This window comes from Loxodonta africana, unplaced genomic scaffold (assembly GCF_030014295.1).
Source record: "Loxodonta africana isolate mLoxAfr1 unplaced genomic scaffold, mLoxAfr1.hap2 scaffold_113, whole genome shotgun sequence".
In the NCBI taxonomy this organism is placed as follows: Eukaryota; Metazoa; Chordata; class Mammalia; order Proboscidea; family Elephantidae; genus Loxodonta; species Loxodonta africana.
The window spans coordinates 195734-210648 of record NW_026974876.1 but is presented as its reverse complement, the minus strand read 5'-3'; the positions used below and the strand labels follow the sequence as shown (position 1 = coordinate 210648).

Below are 14915 nucleotides of genomic sequence, written 5' to 3'. Positions count from 1 at the left end.
CTCCATCCAGGCATTAACAGACCCATAGTCTTTGGCTTTCACCCTACAGGTAACTAGGTGGCTATTACAATGTAAAGGCAATTCTGATAGAGATCTGACCATAATTGTTTTAGCTCAGCAGTGGAAAGGCAAGTTTTGGAGGTCAGATACCTCTCTACCTATTAAACAGAGCCCTCGCTGATCCGCACCAGCGAACTGAGGGCTGAGACTCCACCCACATCACCTAGCCACCTGCTAGAGGGGTCTGAGAATAGTGACGCCTACCCAAGCATTGGGTGCCTAAGATACAGCTGCAAAGCCCACCCACCAGAGTGCTCTAGAGAATAGAGCCACACCTACCTCACTGACACTTGAAGGAAGGCTGTCAGCATCCTGCCCTCCTCGAAATGTGACCCCCTGCCACTAATAGAAACTGGTGCATACAACCATCACCACTACTCCTCTAAGATACTAGGTGAGAGCCTACACCACACACTAGGTGACCAGCTATCAGGACACCTGAGCTGATTGTATTCAAGAATAGTGAATGGACTCATACACTTATATACCTGGTAACAGCTCAGGCAAGCTGGTAACAGGACGTAAGTGATTCAAAAGCTACATCAATCACGACACCACAATCCAGTAGCCCATCTGGGTGTATTGTAACAAAACAAAATAAGAAGACTCAGTGAGCAAATATAAAATATTACAATATCTTATAAATGGCTCAGAGACAGCAGTCGACATCAAATCACATGAAGAAGCAGACCATGATTCCTTCTACAAACCCCCAAATCAAAGAATCAAAATCATTCCCAGATGTAGATACATTCCTAGAATTGCCAAATGTAGAATATAAAAAAATTATGTACAGAATGCTTCAAGACATCAGGAATGACCTCACAAATGAAATAAGGCAATCTACAGAAAACACCAAGGACTACACGGATAAAGCAGTTGAAGATATCCAAAAGATTATTCAACAACATAGTGAAAAAATTAATAAGCTGTAAGAATCCATAGAGAGACAGCATTCAGAAATCCAAAAGATTAACAATAAAGTCACAGATTCAGACAACTCAATAGGAAGTCACAGGAGCAGAATCAAGGAACTGGAATGCAGAGTGGGGGAGCTGGAGGATAAGGCAATTGACACAAATATAGTTGAAGAAAAATCAAATAGAATTTAAAACTATGAAGAAACCCTAAGAATCATGGGGGACTCTATCAAGAATAATTTGCGTGTGATTCGAGTTCCAGAACAGGGAGGGATAACAGAAAATACAGAGAGAACAGTGGAAGATCTGATGGCAGAAAAATTCCCTGGCATTGTAAAAGATGAAAAGATATCTACCCAAGATGCTCATCGAACCTCATACAAAATAGATCCCAAAAGAAAATCACCAAGACATATCATCAAACCTGCCAAAACCTAAGATAAAGAGAAATTTCAAAAGCACCCAAGGATAAACGAAAAGTTACCTACAAAGGAGAATCAATAAGTTTGCACTACTCGGCAGAAATCATGCAGGCAAGAAGACAATGGGATAACATATATAGAGCACTGAAAGAGGAAAAACTGTCAGCGAACAATCATATATCCAGCAAAATTCTAAAACATGAAGGTGAAATTAAGATATTTACAGATAAACACAAGCTTAGAGAATTTGCAAAAACCAAACCAAAACTGCAAGAATTACTGAAGGAAATTCTTTGGTCAGAAAATCAATAATATCAGATACCAACACAACACAAGGTCACAGAAAAAAACATCCTGATATCAACCCAGATAGGGAAATCACAAAAACAAAATAAGATTAATTAAAAAATTGCTCAAAACAGGGAATCATTGATGTGATTATGTAAAAGATTACGATAGTGAAAAAAGAGGGACTAAATACAGGAGGCTTAGAAATTACATATGGAGAGGAAACCAAGGCGATACAGGGCGAAACAACTTAGGTTTTTACTTACTCAAACCAGGGTAAATATTAAGATAACCACAACAAGGTCTAACAATTCCATACTTCAAAATAAAAACCAAGATAAACATAACGACTCACCAAAATAAATTCAACTACTATAAAAAGGAGGAACACACATTCTACAAAGAAAAACTCAGCACAAAAAAGTAAATGGAAAATGAAATTGTCAAAAACAGGCATCAAAATGACAGCACTAAACTCATACTTGTCTATAATTACACTTAATGTAAATGGACTAAATTCACCAATAAAGAGACAGAAAGTTGCAGACTGGATAAAAAAACACGATCAGTCTGTATGGTTCCTAAAAGAGACACGCTTTAGAGTTAAGAGACACAAATAAACCAAAACTGAAAGGATGGATAAAAATATATCAAGCAAACAACAATCAAAAAAGAGCAGGAGAGGCAATATTAATTTCCAACAAAATAGAGTTTCAAATTAAATCCACCACAAAGGATAAAGAAGGACACTACATAAAGATTAAAGGGACAATTTACCAGGTACATATAACTGTATTAAATATTTATGCACCCAATGATAGGGCCGCAACATTCATAAAACAAATGTTAACAGAATTAAAAAGTGAGATAGACACCTCCACAATTATAGCAGGAGACTTCAACACAACACTCTCGGTGAAGGATAGGAAATGCAGTAAGAAGCTCAATAGAGACACGGAAGATCTAAGTGCTACAATTAAACAACTTAACTTCATAGACTTATACAGAACACTCCACACAACAGCTGCAAACTATAATTTCTTTTCTAGTGCACATGAAACATTCTCTAGAATAGATCACATATTAGGTCATAAAACAAGCCTTTGCAGAACCCAAAACATTGAAATATTACAAAACATCTTCTCTGAATGAAAGACCATAAAAGTAAAAATCAATAACAGAAAAACCAGGGAAAAGAAATCAAATGCTTGGAAACTGCACAATACCCTGCTCAAAAAAGACTGGGTTATGGAAGACCTTAAGGAGGGAATAAAGAAATTCACAGAATTCAACAAGACTGAAAACACTTCCTATGAAAACCTTTGGGACATGGTGAAAGCAGTGCTCAGAGGTCAATTTATATCAATAAAGGCACACATATTAAAGAAGAGCCAAAATGAAAGAACTCTCCCTACAACTTGAACAAAGAGAAAGAGAGCAACAAAAGGAACTGTCAGGCACCAAAAGAAAGCAAAAAATAAAAACTACAGCAAAATTAAATGAATTAGAGAATAGAAAAACAATTGAAAGAGTTAACAAGGCCAAAAACTGCTTCTTTGAAAAAATTAACAAAATTGATAAACCATTGGTCAGACTGACTAAAGAAATACAGGAAAAGAAACCAATAATCTGAATAAGAAATGGGATGGGCCATATCACAACAGATCCAACTGAAATTAAAACAATCATATCAGATTACTACAAAAAATTGTATTCTAACAAATTTGAAAACCTAGAAAAAATGGATGAATTCCTAGAAACACACTACCTACCTAAACTAACACAAACTGAAGTAGAACAACTAAATAGACCCATAACAAAAAAAGAGATTGAAAAGGTAATCAAAACACTCCCAACAAAAAAAAAGCCCTGGCCCTGATGGCTTCACTGCAAAGTTCTACCAAACTTTCAGGGAAGACTTACCACTACTACTGAAGGTATTTCAAAGCATAGAAAAGGACGGAATACTACCTAACTCCTTCTATGAAGCCAGCATAACCCTGATACCAAAACCAGCTAAAGACAACACAAAAAAAGAAAATTACAGACCTATATCCCTCATGAACATAGATGCAAAAATCCTCAACAAAATTCGAGCCAGTAGAATTCAACAACATATCAAAAAAATAATCCACCATAACCAAGTAGGATTTATACCAGGTATGCAAGGTTGGTTCAATATTAGAAAAACAATTAATGTAATCCACCACATAAAAAAAGGACAAGAACCACATAATTTTATCAATTGATACAGAAAAGGCATTTGACAAAGTCCAACACACACTCATGATAAAAACTCTCAGCAAAATAGGAATAGAAGGAAAATTCCTCAACATAATAAAGGGTATTGATACAAAGCCAATACCCAGCATCATCCTAAATGGAGAGAGCCTGAAAGCATTTCCCTTGAGAACGGGAAACAGACAAGAATCCCCTTTATCACTGCTCTTATTCAGCATTGTGCTAGAGGTCCTAGCCAGAGCAACTGGGCTAGACAAAGAAATAAAGGGCATCCAGATTGGTAAGGAAGAAATAAAATTATCTCTATTTCCAAAGACATTATCTTATACACAGAAAACCCTGAGGAATCCTCAAGAAAACTAATAGAAGGGTTCAGCAAAGTTTCAGATTACAATACAAACACACAAAATCAGTTGGATTCCTCTATATCAACAAAAAGAACATTGAAGAGGAAATCATCAAATGAATACCATTCACAGCAGCCCCCAAGAAGATAAAATACTTAGGAATAAACCTTACCAAAAATGTAAAAGAGCTATACCAAGAAAACTACAAGGTACTACTGCAAAAAAAACAAAAGGGACCTACGTAATTGGAAAAACATATCTTGCTCGTGGATAGGAAGAGAACATTGTAAAATTGTCCATTCTACTAAAAGCCATCTATAGATACAATGCACTTCCGATCCAAATTCCAATGACACTTTTTAAACAGATGGAGAAACAAATCACCAACTTCATATGGAAGGGAAAGAAGTCGCGGATAAGTAAAGCATTACTAAAAAAGAACAAAGTGGGAGGACTCACTCTGCCTGATATTAGAACAAATTATACTGTCACAGTAGTCAAAACAGCCTGGTACTGGTACAGCAACAGACACATAGACCAATGGAACAATATTGAGAATCCAGATATAAATCCATCCACATATGAGCAGCTGATATTTGCCAAAGGCCCAGTGTCAGTTAATTGGGGAGAAGATAGTCTTTTTAACAAAAGGTGCTGGCGTAACTGTATAGCCACCTCCAAAAAATGAAACAGGACCCCTACCACACACCATGCACAAAAACTAACTCCAAATGGATCAAAGACCTAAACATAAAATCTAAAACGATAAAGATCATGGAAGAAAAAATAGGGACATTAGGAGACCTAATACATGGCATAAACAGAATACAAAACATTACCAAAAATGATGAAGAGAAACCAGATAACTGGGAGCTCCTAAAAATCAAACACCTATGCTCATCTAAAGACTTCACCAAAAGAGTAAAAAGACCACCTACAGACTGGGAAAAAGTTTTCAGCTAAGACATCTCCACCCGGTGCCTGATCTCTAAAACCTACATGACTCTGCTAAAACTCAACCACAAAAAGACAAACACCCCAATTAAAAAATGGGCAAAGGATATGAACACACACTTCACTAAAGAAGACATTCAGGCAGCTAACAGATACATAAGGAAATGCTCTCGATCATTAGCCATTAGAGAAATGCAAATCAAAACTACAATGAGATTCCATCTCACTCCAACAAGGCTGGCATTAATCCAAAACACACAAAAAAATAAATGTTGGAGAGGCTGTGGAGAGACTGGAACACTTATACTCTGCTGGTGGGAATGTAAAATGGTATACAACCACGTTGGAAATCAATTTGGTGCTTCCTTAAAAAGCTAGAAATAGAACTACCATACAACCCAGCAATCCCACTCCTCGGAATATATCCTAGAGAAATAAGAGCCTTTACACAAATAGATACATGCACTTCCACGTTTACTGCAGCACTGTTTACAATAGCGAAAAGATGGAACCAACCAAGGTGCCCATCAATGGATGAATGGATAAATAAATTATGGTATATTCACACAATGGAACACTGCACATCAACAAAGAACAGTGACGAATCTGTGAAACACTTCATAACATGGAGAAACCTGGAAGGCATTATGCTGAGTGAAATTAGTAGCAAAAGGTCAAATATTGTATAAGACCACTATTATAAGATCTTGAGAAATAGTTTAAACTGAGAAGAACATATTCCTTTGTTGTTATGAGGGGGGGAGGGAGGGAGGGTAGGAGAGGGGTATTTACTAAAGAGATAGACAAGAACTACTTTCGGTGAATGGAAGAACAACACTCAACACAGTGGAGGTCAGCACAACTGGACTAAACCAAAGCAAAGAAGTTTCCTGAATAAACTGAATGCTTCGAAGGTCAGCAAAGCAGGGGCAGGGGTTTGGGGACCATGGTTTTAGGGGACATCTAAGTCAACTGGCATAATAAAATCTATTAAGAAAACATTCCGCATCCCACTTTGAAGAGTGGCATCTGGGATCTTAAATGCTAGCAAGCAGCCATCTCAGATGCATCGATGATTCTCAACCCACCTGGATCAAGGGAGAATGGAGAACACCAAGAACATAAGATAATAACGAGCCCAAGAGACAGAAAGGACTACATGAACTAGAGACTACATCATCCTGAGATCAGAAGAACTAGACAGTGCCGGGCCACAACCAATGACTGCCCTGACGGGGAACATAACAGAGATCCCTTGAGGGAGCAGAACAGTGGGATGCAGACCCAAAATTCTCATAAAAAGACCAGACTTAATGGTCTGACTGAGACTGGAAGGACCCCAGTGATCATGGCCCCCACACCTTCCGTTTACCCACTACGGGAACCATCCCCAAAGCCAGTTCATCAGACATGGGTTGGACTAGACAATGGGTTGGAGAGGGATGCTGGTGAGGCGTGAGCTACTTGGTTTGGGTGGACACTTGAGACTATGTTGGCATCTCCTGCCTGGAAGGGAGATGGGTGGGTAGAGGGGCTTAGAAACTGGCAAAATGGTCACGGAAAGAAAGAGTGGAAGGAGGGAGTGGGCTGTCCCATTGGGGGGAAAGTAATTGGGAATATGTAACAAGTTGTGTATAAGTTTTTATGTGAGAGACTGGCTTGATTTGTAAACTTTCACTTAAAATACAATAAAAATTATTAAAATAAAAAAAAAAAGAAGCTGACCCATGATTGCTTCAACAAGCTCTCAGAACTAAGACTCAAGGAATCTTCTCGATGAAGGTGTAATCCTGGAATTACCGGATACAGAATACAAAAGATTAATATACAGAACTCTCAAAGATATCAGGAAGGAAATGAGGCAAAATACAGAACAAGCCAAGGAACACAAAGATAAAGCAGCCGAAGAAATTAAAAAGGTTACTCAAGCACATAATTAAAAATTTAATAAGCTGCAAGAAACCATAGAGAGACTGCAATCAGAAATTCAGAAGATTAACAATAAAATTACAGAGTTAGAAAACTCGATAGAAAGTAAGAAGAGCACAACTGAAGAACTGGAAGGCAGAATTACTGAGATAGAAGATAAAACTCTTGGGACCAATATATTTGAAAAGAAACCAGATAAAAGAATTTTAAATGAAGAAATCCAAAGAATCATGTGGGACTTTATCAAGAGAAATAACTATGAGTGATTGCAGTACCAGAACAGGGAGGGCTAACAGAAAATACACAGGGAACTGTTGAAGATTTGTTGGCAGAAAACTTCCCTGATATCATGAAAGATGCTCATCAAATTCCACATAAGGTGATCTCAAAAGAAAGTGACCGAGACATATAATAATCAAACTTGCCAAAATCAAACATAAAGAGAATTTTAAGAGAGGCTAGGGATAAAGGAAGTCACCAAAAAAGGAGAGTAAATAATAATAAACTTGGACTACTCAGCAGAAATCATGGAGGCAAGAAGGCAATGGGAGGACTTATACAAAATATTGAAGGAAAAAAATTGCCAACCAGGAATCAAACCATAACCCTGGCCCTCTGGCCTTAGCCCTCTAACTCTAGCCCCTAAGCCCTAAGTCCCAAAGCCCCTAAGGCCCTAAGCCCTTAGGTCCTAACCCCCAAGGCCCTAAACTCTAACCCTAACCCAAACTCTAACCCCTATACCCTAAACCCTAAATCCTAACACCTAACCCCTAACCACCCTAACCTTAACGACCCTAACCCTAACCCTAACACTCGAACCCTAACTCTCTAACGCTAACCTGAAACTCTAACCCTCTAACCCTAGCCCTCTAATCCTAGCCCTAAACCTAACCCCAACCCCCAAACCCAACGCCAAACCCTAAACCTCAAATCCCTAGCCCTAAACCTAAGAATGGGTCTAAGCCTAATCCTAAACTGTAAACCCTAACACTTAAAACCCTAACACACAAAACCCTAACACCCTTAGCCCTAACACATTCAACCCTAACATCCTAAATGCCAAAACCCTAAACACTAACACCCTTAACCCCAACCCCTAAACCCTAAACTTAAACGCTAAACCATCTAACCCTCTAACCCTAATACCCTAACACTAAACCCTAAACCCTAACCCCAGCCCCCAGCCCTAACCCTCACTCTAAGCCTTAAACCCTAAACCTTAAGTCCTAAACCCTAGGCTCTAAGCCCTAAGCCCTAAACCTTAAGTCCTAAAACCCTAAACTCTAAGCCTTAAGCCCTAAACATAACCCTCTAACCCTAAACCCTAAAACCTTACCCCAGACCCATCCCACACCCCTAAACCTGAACCCCTAAACCCTAGCCCTAACCCCTAACCCTAAACCTCTAAACCATACCCCTAATCTTCTAACCCTAAACCTCCAACCCTAACCCTCTAACCCTAACTCTCTAACCCTAACCACAACACCAACCCCAACCTCTGAACTCTGAAACCCTAACCCCCTAACCCTAAGCCTCTGAACCCTAAGCCTAAACCCTCTAACCCTAAACCCTAACCTTCACCCCCTCACACCCTCACCTTCTCACTCCCTCACTCTATAATCTTCTCAACCTCTAACCCCCTCACCCTCTAACCCCTCACCCTCTAACTCCCTCAATCTCTAACCCCCAAACCTCTAACACCCACCCTCTTACCCCAAACCACATATCCCAAACAAACCCAACACCAACCCCAACCCTAAATCTAAATCCTGACCCCTAAAACCTAACCCAAACCCTAATGACTAAACCCCAAAACCCTAAACCCCCAAAACTGTAAACCCCAAACTGCAACCCCTAACACCTAACCTGTAAATCCAAACTCTAACCTCAAACCCTAAACCTAAGCCTAACACCTAACCCCAACCGAAAAACCCTAACCCAAACCCTAACAACCCTAACCCTAACATCCCTAACCCCAAAACCCTAACCCCAACCCCTAACCCCAAACCCTAACAACCAGAACTCTAACAACCCTAACCCTAACATCCCGAACCTCAAACCCTAACCCTTTTTGTTAGCAGCCGTAGCACTTAACCACTAGCCACCAGGGTTTCCATGTCACAGGAATAGACATATGCACACCCGTGTTCACTGCGACATTATTCACAGTAGCAAAAAGATGGAAACAACCTCAGTGCTCGTCCACAGAGGAATGGATAAACAAACTACGGTACATACACACAGTGGAACACTACACGACAATGAAGACCAATGATGAATCTCCGAAACATCTCACACCATGGATGAATCTGGAGCGCATCATGCTGACTAAGTCAATCACAAAACGACATATACACTAAGAGACCACTATCATAAAAACTCATGAAAACATTTACACACAGAAACAATCCTTGATGTTCACCAGGCAGACGGAGAGTGGGTAGAGAAAAGCTAACTAAACAATAACCAAAAAAAACAAACCCACCGCCGTCGAGTCGATTCCAGCTCATAGAGACCCTATAGGACAGATTAGAACTGCCCCATAGAGTTTCCAAGGAGCGCTTGGTGGATTCGAACTGCAGACCTTTGGGTAGCACTGGTGGGTCTTAACCACTATGCCATCAGGGTTTCCAACCAAACGACAGATATGTGGTAACTCTGGTGAAGGAAGAGATGGTACACAAGACTGGGAATCAACCTCAGCCCCACTCTAACCCTAACCATAACCCTAAACCACTTGTGCCCTAGCCTAGTAACCCCAGCCCTAACCCCAACCCCCAGCCACCTAAAACCTATACCCCTAAACCTAACTCCCAAACCTCTAACCCCCCAACCTGAACCCCTAACACCAAACCCTAACCCCTAATCCTCTAACCCTTCTGCATCTCTGGGCCTCTCGACTCTCCGTCTATTTTCTCCCTCCAAATCCTACTAACACTCAGTGGAATTTTGAAGTTTCAGCTGTGCTTTGCTTCTTGTTGTCTCCACCAGTCCCATCAAGGCACTGCATCATTTATTTGCTCTGCTTCACTATTGAGTTCCAAAACCATGGCTTAGAATCACCTGACACTGAACCTCAGCGATTCGGCGCAAGGCCGCGAGAGGGCGTGCGCACCGCCGGTTCTGTTCTGCCCACCAGACCCTCCGAGCATGGGAATCTCCTGGACCTAAGCCGGGACGACCTGGGTACCGCTCCAGTGGCGACAGCAGAAGCTTTTCTTCCCGAGGGACCCAACGCCCCAGGGTGCTCTCTCAATACTCCCATTAATGCTATGATTATCCTAACCCACTCCTTCTGCGAGACCTAGTGGGTCCTCGACCAGGCCCAGCCTTCAGGACCCGCAGCCCCCTGCCGTGGTCATGTACAGGAACCTGCAGGGCCGCGCCCTCCCCGCCCAAGCTCTGCCCCTCCACACCCTGATGCCCTGCAGGCCTCTACTAGGTCCCCGCCCAGGGGAGAGTTGTCGCCCCGCACGGGGGGGGGGCCACGAGGAAACATTCGGAAACCACCCCCCAGGCACGAAGCCGACTACCCGTATTGAGACCGTGTGAGCAGGGCTGCCCCGCCGACTGGAGCCTGCAGGGCATCACTCACGTTTGTCAGCTTCTCACCGCCCTCTGGGCTCAGGGTCCCAGAGCAGCCAATCCCCCCCCGGGGGGGGGGCGGTCCGTCCGCAGGGGCTGGAAGATCGGGTTGGTGCCCATGGCCGGAGCGCTTAAAACCCTTACAAACCCTCATAAACCGTCAGCTCCAGACCTTCAAATGTCAGCCCGAGAGACACCTAATCTCCAACCTAAAAAAAAAAACCACACCTGTTGCCATCGAGTCAATTCTGACTCATAGCGACCGTATAGGACAGAGTAGAACTGCCCCACAGAGTTTCCAAGGAGCGCCTGGTGGATTTAAACTGCCAACCTTTTGGCTAGCAGCCTTAGCACTTAACCACTACGCCACCAGGGTAACCCACTGAACCCACTGCCACCAGGGTAGAGGCTCCAAATCCCGCCAGTTTGAGGAACCCTCAAATCCCCTCAGCACCAGAGACCGCGTCCACAGCTACCGCTACACAGCGCCGCACAAACGTTTAAGTTAACAAACAACATGGTTGCTCAGGACCCCTTCCTGCTACCCCCACCCCCGCCACCCAGAGGGGGAGCGGGACCGGCATCCACACTGTTAACAGACACTGAATCGCTGCTGCTTCCACAAGGAGTAGGATCCCCGCGCTGCTCCACAGATTCCCAGGACCCCTTCCTTTCCCGGTGGGGCCGCGCTGACGCCCCAGCCCCGAGAGTAGACCAGCCGGGCGCGGGCGCAGGCGCGGGCGCCGGGTGCCTCAGCCTCCCAGGCACAGCACCCAAAACAGTAAGGGGCAGCGGGGCCTTGGGCGGGGGATCCCTCTCTCCCCGCCCCTGGCACCCTACGGAGTCTGGTGGGGGTGGGACGACGAACGGAGGCGAGTGCCCCGTCCTCAGTCTGGAGTCTCACCCCCCAGGGCGAACTCTGGGCCTTGGTTTCCCCCCTGGCACAGGGAGCAGGTGGGGGGCGAGGGGGGGGCAGGCCCCCATCCTCCAGCTTGACCCGCAAACCCGCCCCGGGCAGAGTAGGGACCTGGGTGCAGCCCTGGACACGGCCTTTCTCCCCAAGCCCTTCAAGCCCCCAGGCCCGAGGGCACTCCGCAGCTGGATCCCGCGGCTGGACCCCCCCCCGCCACAAATCCATGGGGATGAAATTTCGCAGACCAGCTGCGTCTCCCGGGCCAGAGGCTCCCTCTCGCAGCCCTTACAGTGGCTGCGTCCGCCCGGCCCCGCACCGCGTCCGCCCCTGGGGATCACTGGGACGGGGTACGCCGGAGGGGGCGATGCCAGCTGCTAACCCAACGTCCGGACTCTCCAACCTCTGGAGCCCACGGGATGCTGGCACTGGGACCCGCCCTCCTGGCGCCTTCCCTCCACACCTTCGAGGGGCCGGGCTTGTTCAGTCTGGGAGCGGGTCCCTCCACCCAGCTGCCGGAGTTTCCTACCTTTCAGAAACTACGGCACAGAAAGCAGCACGAACACCGTCCGCTCTAAGGCGCGCCACCTGCCCGGGCCCCTCACCACCCGTCCGGGCGCTTCTGGGAGTAACTGGCTGGACGGCGAGGAACATGGCTGCCGGCCCCGCCCAGCGGCCCGGGTGTGGGGCGGGCGTGGGGGGGTTGGGCCTCCAGAGGGGAGGGCGGGGTCTAGAAGCAAGGACAACGCCAAGGTGTGCGGGGTGAGGAGACGGGAGACGTCAGGAGAGGGCCCTCTCGCGCGCAGAGTTAAGTATTGGAGGTGCAACGGTTAAGTGCTTGGGTAACTGAAAGGTGGGCCGTTGGAACCCACCAGCTCAGGGGTTGAAAAGATCTGGAGATGGGCTCCCATAAAGATTCTAACCAAACAAAATCCAAACCAGTTGCTATTGAATCAATTCCGACTCATAGTGACCCTACGGGGCAGAGTAGAACTGCCCCATAGGGTTTCTAAGACTATAAGTCTTTACAGAAGCAGACTGCCATGTCTTTCTGCAAATAACCAACTGGTGGATTCGAACTGTCCACCCTTTGGTTAGCAGCCGAGCTCTTAACCATGGTGCCACCAGGGCTGCGCCATAAAGACTGCAACCTAGGAAACCTTGTGAGGCAGTTCTAAGTTGTCATACAGGGTTGATATGAGTCAGAATCTCTTGATGGCACACAACCATGATTGTACTAAGAAAAATTCCTCCAAGCATCTGCCTACATGACCCCTGAAGCACACATGCATGCACGCTATCAAAGCAGTGCGGCCAAAGACAGGAAATTGGGATAGAGACATTATAGACTGCACACTGAAAAGTGATTTCTGAGGGGCATGCAGCTCAAGCGGAGGAGGTAGAATACAACTAAATGCCCTTCTCCTTCTATTGTTCAATGGTCTTGAGAAAGAATGTGTCCCAGGAATTAACTGTAGCCCAGGAGAACTTGAAGACAGCAAATACAGAGGACTGGTGAGGATGCTTCTGCAGTGGTCAGGGTGAGCAGTGATGGTGGTAGTGCAGGTGGGAACAGTGGGCAGGCTTGAGGTGTACTTTGGAGCTTGAGCTGCCAAGAATTGCTGGTCAATCAGACGTATGGGATGAGGGGAATGGAGAATCAAAGGTGACTTCTAGAATTCAGGCTACCATGAGCGCATGGTCACCAGAGCCATTCTCTACCATGTGGAAAACCATGGAGGAACAAGCTTGAGAAAATGACCAAAAGATTTTTTTCTGTACATGTTAGATTTGGATGTCTGAGGTCATCCAAGTGTGGAGAACAGTTCCCAGCTGTGGATACCACTCTGAGGTAGAGTAGTTTTCTGGGTTCTAAGAATTTGGAGATCATCAGCCTATAGCTGATTTGAAAGCCACTGGTGGTGCAGTGGTTATGCATTTGGCTGCTACCAAAAGGTCTGCAGTTTGAATCTACCAGTCGCTCCTTGGAAACCCTGTGGGGAAGCTCTACTCTGTCCTGTAGGGTCCCTATGAGTGAGAATCCACTCAATAGCGCCTTTTTTTTTGTTTTGTTTTAATACTAAGCTCAGAAAAGTTGTGTGTCAGGGTTGTATTTTTTCACAATACTTATTCAAGCAGTTCGAATCTACCAGCCACTCCTTGGAAACCCTATGGGTCAATTCTACTCTGTCCTTTAGGGTCGCTGTGAGATAGAATTGACCCAACAGCAATGGACTTAGAACTTGGACTTAGAGGAGCCCTTTCTTTGTCAAAGCTGAAAGTTTTACTTCATACTTTTTAAAAACTGCCATGTCTCATGTTACGTGGCTACCCTTACAGGAGCATTTTTGGTGCTAACTTGACTTGTCCTTGGTGAAGGGCTCTGTATTCATTTTCTAGGGCTGCCATAGTAAATTACCAAAAACTCAGTGTCTTTAAAAAAACATATAATCCATACAGTCCAAGAAGCTGGACTCTATGAAGAAGAAGGGGCACCAGGATTGGAGGAAGACTCATTAACAGCCTAGACATGCAGATGACACAACCTTGCTTACTGAAAGTGAAGACGACTTGAAGCACTTACTGATGAGGATCAAAGACTTCAGCCTTCAGTATGGATTACACTTCAACATAAAGAAAACAAAAATCCTCACAACTGGAACAATAAAAAAATCACAATAAACAGAGAAAATACTGAAGTCGCCAAGGATTTCATTTTACTTGGATCCACAATCAACACCCATGGAAGCACACTTCGAGAAATCAAATGACATATTTTATTGGGCAAATCTGCTACAAAAGACCTCTTTAAAGTGTTAAAAATCGAAGATGTCACTTTGAGGACTAAAGTGTGCCTGAACCAAGCCATGATATTTTCAGTCGCCTCATGTGCAGCTAAAGCTGGACAATGAATAAGGGAGACAAAAGAACTGAAACTTGAATTATGTTGTTGGTGAAGAATAATGAATATACCAAGGACTGCTAGAAGAATGAACACACCTGTCTTGGAAGAAGTACAGCCAGAATGCTCCTTAGAAAGGTGGGTGGCAAGACTTGGTCTCACGTCCTCTGGACATATTATCAGGAGGAATCCGTCCCTGGAAAAAGACATCGTGCTTGGTAAAGTAGAGGGTCAGTGAAAAAGACAAAGATCCTCAATGAGACAGATTGAGACGGTGGCCGCAACAGTGGGCTCAAACATTGCAATGAGAAAGGCCCAGGGCTGGGCACTGTTCCATTCTGTTGTACACAGGGTCAC

The 14915-nt window shown here is 44.4% G+C and overlaps 1 long non-coding RNA gene across 1 annotated transcript in view; it reads right to left on the bottom strand.

Moving 5' to 3' along the window:
• The window catches only part of LOC135229175 (uncharacterized), a 167044-nt gene extending 156093 nt beyond the window's left edge, over positions 1–10951 (bottom strand). Inside the window, exon 1 of the long non-coding RNA XR_010319939.1 lies at positions 10757–10951. This is a non-coding gene — a long non-coding RNA (uncharacterized LOC135229175). The remainder of the gene's footprint in view (positions 1–10756) is intronic.
• Between the last annotated feature and the right edge of the window lie 3964 nt (positions 10952–14915).